The sequence below is a fragment of the Pinus tabuliformis genome, chromosome X (assembly GCF_031772625.1).
Source record: "Pinus tabuliformis cultivar Carrire ecotype Pingquan chromosome X, CPIR1, whole genome shotgun sequence".
NCBI classification, from domain to species: domain Eukaryota; kingdom Viridiplantae; phylum Streptophyta; class Pinopsida; order Pinales; family Pinaceae; genus Pinus; species Pinus tabuliformis.
The window spans coordinates 926,892,101-926,902,986 of NC_142308.1; positions in this window are offsets into that span (position 1 = coordinate 926,892,101).

Genomic DNA, 10,886 nt, shown 5'->3' on the forward strand with positions numbered 1-10,886 from the left:
AAGCCTGTCCCCATATAGTAGAATGGCCTGTTTTCTCCACCTGATTTAGAGTTAAAATGCCCTTACTTCCTAAATGTCTGAGTAAGCCTGGGGATAAGGCAAAGGCTTCATTACAACCTACCCAGAGATCCCTGCCAATCCTTATTTGTCTTCCGTCTCCTATCTTCCACGCCAGCCCTTGTTTAATCACTGAGAATGCCTCCACCGTGGCTTTCCAAATGACTGAGACATTCTTCTTTATCTTTTCCTGGCTCCTTATCCAATCTTCCATAGAGACTGGGTCTATGTATTTTCTTTTGACCACCCTTGTCCATAAGTTCTCCAACGAGATTAATCTCCATCCTGATTTAGCTGCCAGAGAGAGACTAAACTCAGGGAGCCTTTTTAACCCCCAACCTCCCCATTCTTTTGGCCTAGCCAACTTATCCCATGCCACCCAAGGAAGAACTGAACTTTCTTTTGAGCCTGCCCACAAGAAACTACATCATATCCTTCTGATTTTCTCCAACACTCCTTTAGGAACCCAGGTTAAGGCTGCCCAGTATACTGGAATGGCTAACAGTACAGATTTGATGAGGGTCAGTCTACCAGCTCTGGAAAGCCATTTGAAACTCCAATGAGAAATTCTGGCTTCTAACTTGGCTATGAGCCAGTTCCAATCCTCTTTCTTGTATGCTGCCGGTTTTAACCAAAAACCCAAATATTTGAGGGGGGAATCCAGAGGTTGATATTGGAAAGGAAATAGATTAAGCAACGTGGTTCTTTCCCTTCTGTCAATATCTGCCACAGAAACCTGAGACTTCCTGGAATTTATCTGCATGCCAGTAGCTTTCAGAAAAAGATCTAATATGCATTTTAGTTCCTTAAGTTCATTATACGATCCATTTGAGAAAATCAAAATGTCATCAATGAAAAGGAGATGAGTGATGAAAAGATTTATTGCTACCTCGATACCTTTTACCTTCTCCTCTCTTCTAGCTTTATGGATCAACCTGCTTAACCCTTCTGCCACTAGAAGAAACAGAAGAGGAGATAAAGGGCAACCTTGCCTTAAGCCTCTTTGACCTCTGAAAAAAGGTGAATCTGCTCCATTGATAAGAACTGCATAACTGACATTGGAGATGCAACCCATAATCCAACTGATGAAAGAATAATTGAAGCCCAGATGAGTTAGAAGCAACCGGAGATAAATCCAATTGATTCGATCATAGGCTTTGGAGAGATCTATTTTAAGAACCACACCCTTCTTTTTCTTTTGTCTGACACTGTGTAATACCTCCTGTGCTACTCCAATGGCTTCGTGGATTTGTCTTCCATTTAAAAACCCAAATTGTTCCATTGAGATGTTTCTTGACAGAATAGGAACTATTCTAATAGCTATCACCTTTGCAATAATCTTATATATACAGTTGCATAAGGAGATCGGCCTGAAGTCTTCAAAATTCTCCGGATCGTTCTTCTTTGGAATGAGAGCTAGAAAAGTTGAATTGAAAGGGCTGTAGACTTCTCCTTTCTGTCTTGATTCTTCTACTACATCAGTGATTTCAGAACCAATTAAATCGAATAAAAAGAGGAAGAGTTCTATAGTCCACCCGTCAGGCCCGGGGCTTTTATCCTTGGCCATAATTTTCATAGCAGCTTCAACCTCCTCCTTGGATACGGGGTTTGATAACTCTTCTGCTTCTCCCTCTTCGACAAATCTTGGAAAGCATTGCGCAGTTCTAATAACCTCTGCTATGGTGGCCTCTCCCGAATCTGAGAATAATCTCTGGAAATGTCTCTGTCCTAAACCAGAGAGGCCTGAAAAAGTACTGACCTCCCTTCCTTCTTCGTCTTTAAGACTCTAGATGGTGTTTGCTGATTTTCTTCCTTTGGCATAATTATGAAAAAAACTGGTGTTTTCATCACCCGCTTTTAGCCATATTGCCCTGCTCTTGAGCCTCCATTCCTCTTCCTTGTCCAAGAGGATTTGGTTCTGAAGTTTTTCCAGATGGAGGATTCTATCCTTAGAAGCTTGCGAAATATATCCATCCTCCTCAGTACTCTCCAATTTCTTCAGTTCCTCCCTGATCCTGATCAGCTCTTCATTCTGTTTAACCTTCCTGTCCTTTGCCCAGGAGATAGTTGCTTTCTTCAATCTCTTAAGATTTTCCATAAACAGGAAACTTTTGTCCTCTCTTGCGCTTCTATCCGGATGAATCCAAGTTTCCTTGAAGAGCTTATTGAAGGAAGGATCTTGTAACCAAGAGGAATTGAATTTAAAGGGGGCAGGAGGCTTTGGGGGGGGAAGGAGAGATCCAAAAAAATAGGGAAGTGATCAGAGTTACCTATCTCATCAACCCACTGTCTGAGAATAGGGACCTTTGAAATTAAATCTTCAGATAAAAGAAAACGATCCAGTCTTTTAGGTACTCGAGCCTCCCCTGCTCTTCTGTTCCTCCAGGTTGGCTTGAGTTTGATCGGGGAGGGGTCAATGAGATTGTTGTCCGAGAGGAGATTGAGGAAAAAATCCGACAAGGGGTCTTCCCTGGCCGATGGACCCCAAGCCTCTGCTCTCCCTACTGAGAAATTTAGGTCGCCTCCCACAATCAACAGAGAAGACTTCATCAAGGATTTGGCCATCAGGTCATTCCAGAATATCTCCCTTCCTTGACAGGGGCCATAAATATTTACTATTGAAATGGGAAGAGCGAGGTCGGGGGAAATAATCTCGAAGCCCATTACATGCTTCGTCCCCCATTGATTTATTACCTTTATTCTCCCTTCTTTATACCCAATTGCAAGACCTCCAGAATGGCCCGATGAATCCACTGCTGAGAATTTCCACCCTGGCAGGAGAGCACTTAGCATTGTTTCCACTTCAGTTCCTTTTCCAAGAGTCTCTTGGAGAAAAAGAATTTCAGATTTAGAGTTTTGGATCCAATCTCTAAGGGCCAATTTTTTAGGTTTACTGGCCAAACCCCTACAATTCCAAGAAGATAGAATCATTTGATAACGGATTCAGGGGTCTGCACCGCTCTAAGAACCCCAGGAATTGAGTGTTGTTTTCCATCAGCTACATCCAATTTTGCTTTTAATTTGGCCTTAGATAAATCCGATTTTCTTCCTCTCTTATTTTTGGAGAAACCTTGAGGGACCAACTGCCCTAAACCTCCAACTGATCCTGACGACCCAGGCTTTCCTCCCAAGGATCTAAGGTTATAGGGGTAGGGGGTGTGAGGTACCGGGGGAACAAGAGGAGGCCAAACATCTTCACAATTCAAATCGAGGGAAGGCATGGCAGCCGAAATAGTTTCAATATTAGGTTCACCCATTGAAGTGTCTTTGTTCTCATTTAAGCCTTCGTTTTGATTGTGAGAAAGAGAGGACATTTTATGCAGAGATTCAGAATTATGTTCTGGAAATTGAAGAGGAGAAGGAGGTAGATCTGAACACATACGCTTTTCAGGTTCTTTGGCAGAATTTTGATCAGCGATTGAATCCCTTACGGTCTCCTCCTTTGCTTCCGCAGGTTGCAATTCTGTGACCTTGGCCGGTTCTCGGAGCTGAGGATCTTCGGGCGATGGCTCTTTCTGAGTCCCCTCTGTCTCCATTTCTTCAACTATCTGCTCCACCAAGCCTTCCTTCTCCTGAGGAACATGTGCGTGAAAGAAATCCTGCTCCCTGAAAGCTGAGGTCCTCCGAAACCGCCTCCTTCTCCTAGACAGCGGACAGTCCTTGGCAAGGTGCCCATACACATGGCACCTATGGCACCGAAAGGGCAAGTGCTCGTAGTCCAAAATCTGCTCAAATACATAATCTTTGTACTGCAAATTTATTTTTTGGGCAAGACCTCTGCTAGGGTTTAGGCTCACCAGAATGCGAGCCATTGCTCTGTTCTTTGTCTCCAGAAATGACATGTCGGCTTCCAGGAAAGAGCCCAATCTATTTCCAATGGCTTTAAACACTGCTTCAGTCCAGAGGAACGAAGGAAGGCCGGGGGCCCTTACCCAGACCGGGAAAACGTCGGTTTTCTCTCTAATAGCGTCAAAGAGGGGGCTCCATTTTTTCAACAGAACCGGGATGTTCCCGATGGTCCAATTTCTTTCAAGCATCCATTCAGCTGCCTCCCTATCCTCGAAACGGAGCATAAACCACCCCTTAGCTAAACATGATGCCTCAAAACCTAGGGGTCTGTCAGAAACAAACTGCTATTCTCCCCATGCTTGCAAAAACCCTGACGTGAGTTTCTTGCCTCTCACCCTGCCGACCAGGGTGCATTCTGCTACTCCTAGGGTTTCTTCAATTGAGACCTCCATACCTAGGACCAAATTTCCTTCCAACCCCTGAGATCCAATCGGTCTTTGGGTTTTTCTTTTCTCTCCTTTTTTCCTAATTCCTTCAGCAGAGACCCTGGCTTCCTCGAAAGCACCGTTCCATTCTGGTTCTTCCTGGGTCGGAATCGAAGGGATTTCTAACTCCGGCCGAGACTGAACTGGGACTGAGGAATCGAGGAAGGGGTCTTCTGCTGTTTGTTGACCGACCAGCGAACCATCAATTCCTCCCGGCTCACCCGCTTGACTGTCGATATGGCCTTCAAAACCTCCTGCTATGCTTTCTTTAGGAAAGGGAGGGTCTCTTGAAAGAGAAACCCTAGAAAACGAAGAATCCCTTCCAGAGCCCCTTGCTTTTCCGAGCCCTGAAGCAAGCCCTGAATTTACTATATCTTCGATGCCCCCTGAGAGAAAGTTTCGGCCCGAAACAGATTTTCCCCTGTTACCAAGAAAATGAGCAGCATTTGATGCCCTCTCCGCCGCATCCTCTCTGACCGGCTGCTGGAAGGATGTCTGGTTTCGAATCCTGAGAGCATTTCTGTCAGTTTCCTTACTGAGCTGCAGGAAAGAGGGTTTAGTCTCCAGAGATACCTGAGGAGGCGGTTCTAGCCTTGATAGCTCGTAACCCTCGAAATACCGTTCAACATTTTGGGCTATAGGTTCCTTCCCCCAAACTGATAAAATGTCCTCCAATTCTAGGTCCAAATCAACCAGTTCGTTTGGATTAACCATGGTTATGGATGCCGTTCCGAGGATGGAACCGGAAACAGTCTAGGTGCCAGCGCAAACCCTTGACCTATACTGTCGCAAACGGAAAAAGGTTAATCTAGCAGCTCCTGTGAATATGTTGCCTCCCAGCTGACCGCATAAGCGAAAAACTCAACCTCCAGCTGCCAATCAAACCAAGATTGTCTTTCCTACACCTGCTCCTGCGCACGGAAACTGTCTGTAAACCCCCTAACCGTGCCTTGATCGCGGTTCCGCCCGGAACCCTCGCCTCCAAACCCTAGCCATCCCCCACCCTCGTTCAGCAAGCAAATAACTTATTCATTTCATTAATTCAATTTTTTTTTAATAAAAAAACTATGCTGATAGATTTTATATCATCGCATGCCTTTTGATATTCATATAATAAAAATCCATTGAACACAGATTTAGGCTGTATGCATGTGACATTTATAATTTATACCATCAGCCAAAAGAAAGTCAAGGTGCTGAAGTCTTCATATCCCATGACCAATTATCAAATTTAACCTCCACAAATCTCAAACATATTTTAGTTTCAAGATGCTCACATTTCAAAATCGTAAATAGAAACGTATCCATGTGGTGAATTTAGAGCATATGTCAATCTTACTATGAAGAATATGCATGCACTCCAGAGTGCAGACAAGGAAAAATATTGTGAAGGCACGACAGAAGTTAAAATTCAATAAAGCTGAAATGCCTTAACCAATCATCTAAACTTGAGAGAAGCTCAAACAGGACGGATAGGGAAGCCTATATTGTTGTTGATGTCCCAAACAATCTCACTATCGTACTGACTCTTTCAGCGAAAGCATGTGAGGTGATTCTCTTTCCTGGTACATGGAAAGGATTTGACGCAGCGTCCACATATGCAACATGAAACTGTTATCTACGGATTCAACCAAATAGACCATGACATTCACCTTGGGATCCTTAGCAGTGACTTTAAATACATTGCCATGTTGAATAATTTGCCACGTCTTATTAATCGGCTCTGAAGAGCCATATACAACTTGTTCATGTAATGGAGTTAAATAGAGTCGTATTCAATTGAGATTGTTGTTAAACAGGTGTTAGATGAATTATTAAAACAAGAGACATGTAATCATGATTGATTTTCAGCACATAGTTGACTCCAAATCGAAATTCCATTACCGAATTAAATCACACAATCAGTTTATTAATTGAAATTCCGTTTTTTCCTCCCGCGGCCTGCAAAAATGGGCTTCAAAGAACCGAGAAATTGTCCCAAACAGCCATGAATTTCTTGAAACCGTTTCTAAGTTATTTAATTGACCCTATTGGCAAAAAAATCCATGTTTTATTTTTTTCAAATTCGTCTCCGTTTGGCCAGATCGTGCATTCAAAGTTTGACGTTTTTCTCTGTTTTGCATTTTTGTGGATTACTGTGTTTGAATTTGCAGGTTCATGACCATCTTGGAAAATTCTTGCAGCAATATTATGAGCAATCACAGTTGCGATAACCTACCACATAGAGATTTTATTTGATTGTATGCGTTTGGAGATAGTATATGTCAGTCAGATTTACCTAAATCAACACACCTGTTTATGTAATTTTGATCTGCATTTTGAAATTCCACTATTGAGCTCAGCGCTAATGGAATAAAATTTGTATTGCAGGTTTGTTGAAATCGATACTGAGGATGAAGTATCAATTTACCGTAGCTTCATTTCACGGTTTCGATCCTTCACTTATCGTTGATACTCCAAATGCAATCACCTGTTACACTTTATTTCATTTGCCAAAAAAAACAAACATTTATTTTCTTAGCTCTACGTGGTTTTCATGGAGTTGGTTTTTTATTTGTTTTGTTGGTTTTTTTTCTTTATTTTGTTAATAAAATTATATATGTTATATCTCAAAAAATTAAAAATATACATATATATTTTACTAAACAAAAGAATAAAATTTATTATATTTTTTTTAATATATTTTTTTAAAATTGTTTTGTTAATAAAATTAGCAGTTGTCTATAACGCGACTTTTGAAAGCCTTTCCGGCGGGTTTTTCCGGTCGAAATACGACAGAAATTTATTGGAATCGAAAGTTTGATAGCTAGTTTCTACACAATGAAAGCGTCCCAGGGGTTTTTCAGGGTGATGAATCCAAATATGCAGTTAAAAAACCATTTTAACTGCAACAAATCAAGATTTAACCTCAATTTCTTCCACCGGATTCCGTCACCGGAATCTCCAAAAAGTCGGATTATAGACAACTCCATAAAATTATATGTTATATTCTCAAAAATTAAAAATATACATATACATTTTATTAAATGAAACAATGATTTATTTTTTATTGTTTTGAATCAAATGAAATGATGAAGTTTATTTTGTCCTATTTTTTCACTATTTTTTTTTACATAACAATCATTTTTTTGATCCTGCAGATCACACAAAGTGCAGGAGGAGAGCATACTCAAGAATTATTAATTTTTTTCTTTTTTTACTTAACAATCATTTTTTCTTTTTCTGATCCTCCAGATCACACGAAGTGCAGGAGGAGAGCATACTCAATAATTATTAAATTTTTTTTTTTAGATGTAAGAAATAAGGTCTCCTAATTACACTTCCCCCAGCAATGGCGCCAAAATGTCTAGTCAATTTAACGTCTTAAATTGTTCTACATAAATTATCAATCCGGGTATCGTAAACTGATAAAGTGTGGTGCACCATATGTGCTTAGTTAACCATTTTCTTATTTCATTGTTTTATAGCTTATGTTGTTTTTGGAGTTTTGTTCTTGTTGATCTCCTAAAGTGTTTAATGCAAACGGAAATCCTATTCTAAGGTCTTAAGAATACTTTTAAAGGTCAAGTATAGATGTAATGTTCTTTTTTTTAGTGTTCCTTATGGCATAGATAGGATGGACTTTTAGAGTTGGGGGCAGAGAGGTCACAGGTGCAGTTTGGCGTCCTTAGCGGGCCCAGGGGCTTTTGGAGGGGTTTTGAGGAGTTTTTATGGAGTCAAATGAGGTGAATGGTTTATTATGAGGTATGGATGTGATGGAGACAATAGCATCTGAAAGTTTTCAAGTGTTTGGATCTGATTTTGCATCAACATATTTCCTCTTTGTTGTTGATTATCCTCTTATAAAACAAATTGGTCTCTTAGAGAGACACCATTCTCTTATAGTCATTTGTCCTTCCTCCTAGAACCTGCAAAAAAAACTAATACTTCTTCTGCAATGGAATGTAAGATTATCAAAGGAGAGAAATGGCCAATCTATCTAGTTATGATATTTACACACAAAACTAAGAATTTGTATTAATGAAACAAGTTCTCAAAGAAAAAAAATCAAAAGAATTTATACCTGTTTTGGAATTAGCGCCTCAAGTTGATGTTGCTTCTTTTCAGCAATTTATTTCGTTATTGACCATTTCAAACTCTAATGATGGATTTATCGTTGTGTAGATCTTGTTGAGATCTTTTCAACGATACTTGAATCATCAAAATCTAATTTTGTATGAGAAAACTAAGATGATTTGAACAATGAGGTTTTTTAGCTGCGGAATTGGAGAACAGCTGCGGAATTGGACTTTAGCTGCGGAATGTGCACGGTTTCTGTAGTTAAAAATCTTGAATAAAAAGTTAGCCATTCATCTTTCATCATCAGTCCGAAATTAATCAGTACCTTCAGAAAAGCGAGCAAATAACTTATTCATTTCATTGATTCAATTTTTTTTTAATAAAAAAACTGTGCTGACAGATTTTATATCATCGCATGCCTTTTGATATTCATATAATACAAATCCATTGAACACAGATTTACGTTGTTTGCGTGTGACATTTATAATTTATACCATCAGCCAAAAGAAATTCAAGGTGCTGAAGTCTTCCTATCGCATGACCAATGATCAAATTTAACCTCCACAAATCTCGAACATATTTTAATTTCAAGATGCTCACATTTCAAAATCGTTAATAGAAACGTATTCATGTGGTGAATTTAGAGCAGATGACAATCTTACTATGAAGAATATGCATGCACTCCAGAGTGCAGACAAAGGAAAAATATTGTGAAGGCACGACAGAAGCTAAAATTCAATAAAGCTGAAATGCCTTAACCAATCATCTGAACTTGAGAGAAGCTCAAACAGGACGGATAGGGAAGCCTATATTGTTGTTGATGTCCCAAATGATCTCACTATCGTACTGACTCTTTCAGCGAAAGCACGTGAGGTGATTCTCTTTCCTGGTACATGGAAAGGATTTGACACAACGTCCACATATGCAACATGAAACTGTTATCTGCAGATTCAACCAAATAGACCATGGCATCCACCTTGGGATCCTTAGCATCGACTTTGAATACATTGCCATGTTGAATAATTTGCCACCTCTTATTAATCGGTTGTGAAGAGCCGTATACAACTCGTTCACGTAATGGAGTTAAACAGAGTCGTATTCAATTGAGATTGTTGTTAAACAGGTGTTAGATGAATTATTAAAACAAGAGACGTGTAATCATGATTGACTTTTAGCACATAGTTGACTCCAAATCGAAATTCCCTTGCCGAATTAAATCACACAATCAGTTTATTAATTTAAATTCCGTTTTTTTCCTCTCGCGGCCTGCAAAAAAGGGCTTCAAAGAACTGAGAAATTCTCCCAAACAGCCACGAATTTCTTAAAACGGTTTCTGGGTTATCTAATTGACCCTATTGGAAAAATAACCCATGTTTTATTTTTTTCAAATTCACCTCTGGTTGGACAGATCGTGGATTCAAAGTTTGACATTTTTCTCTGTTTTGCATTTTTGTGGATTAATGTGTTTGAATTTGCAGGTTCCTGAGCGTCTTGGAAAATTCTTGCAGTAGTATTATGAGCAGTCACAGTTGAAATAACCTACCACATGGAGATTTTCTTTGATTGTATGCATTTGGAGATAGTATATGTCGGTCATATTTACCTAAATCAACGCATCTGTTTATGTAATTTTGATCTGCATTTTCAAATTCCACTATTGAGCTCAGCGCTAATGGAATAAAATTAGTATTGCAGGTTTGTTGAAATCGATACTGAGGATGAAGTATCAATTTACCGTAGCTTCATTTCATGGTTTCGATCCTTCACTTATCGTTGATACTCCAAATGCAATCACCTGTTACACTTTATTTCATTTGCAAAAAAAAAGTTTTTTTTTTTCTTAGCCCTACGTGGTTTTCATGGAGTTGGTTTTTAATTGTTTTGTTGGTTTTTTTTTCCTTTATTTTGTTAATAAAATTATATATGTTATATCTCCAAAAATAAAAAATATACATATATATTTTACTAAACAAAACAATAAAATTAATTATATTCTTTTTAATGTATTTTTTTTAAATTGTTTTGTTAATAAAATTATATGTTATACTTTCAAAAATTAAAAATATACATATACATTTCATTAAACGAAACAATGATTTATTTTTTACTTTTTTGAATCAAATGAAATGATGAAGTTTATTTTGTCCTATTTTTTCTCTCTCTTTTTTTGTTTACATAACAATCCTTTTTTTGATCCTCTAGATCACACAAAGTGCAGGAGGAGAGCATACTCAAGAATTATTAATTTTTTTTTTACTTAACAGTCTTTTTTCTGATCCTCCAGATCACACGAAGTGCAGGAGGAGAGCATACTCAAGAATTATTAATTATTTTTTTTAGATGTAAGAAATAAGGTCTCTTAATTACACTTCCCCGGCGACGACGCCAAAATGTCTAGTCAATTTAACGTCTTAAATTTCTCTACATAAATTATCAATCCAGGTATCGTAAACTGATGAAGTGTGGTGCACCATATGTTCTTAGTTAACATTTTTC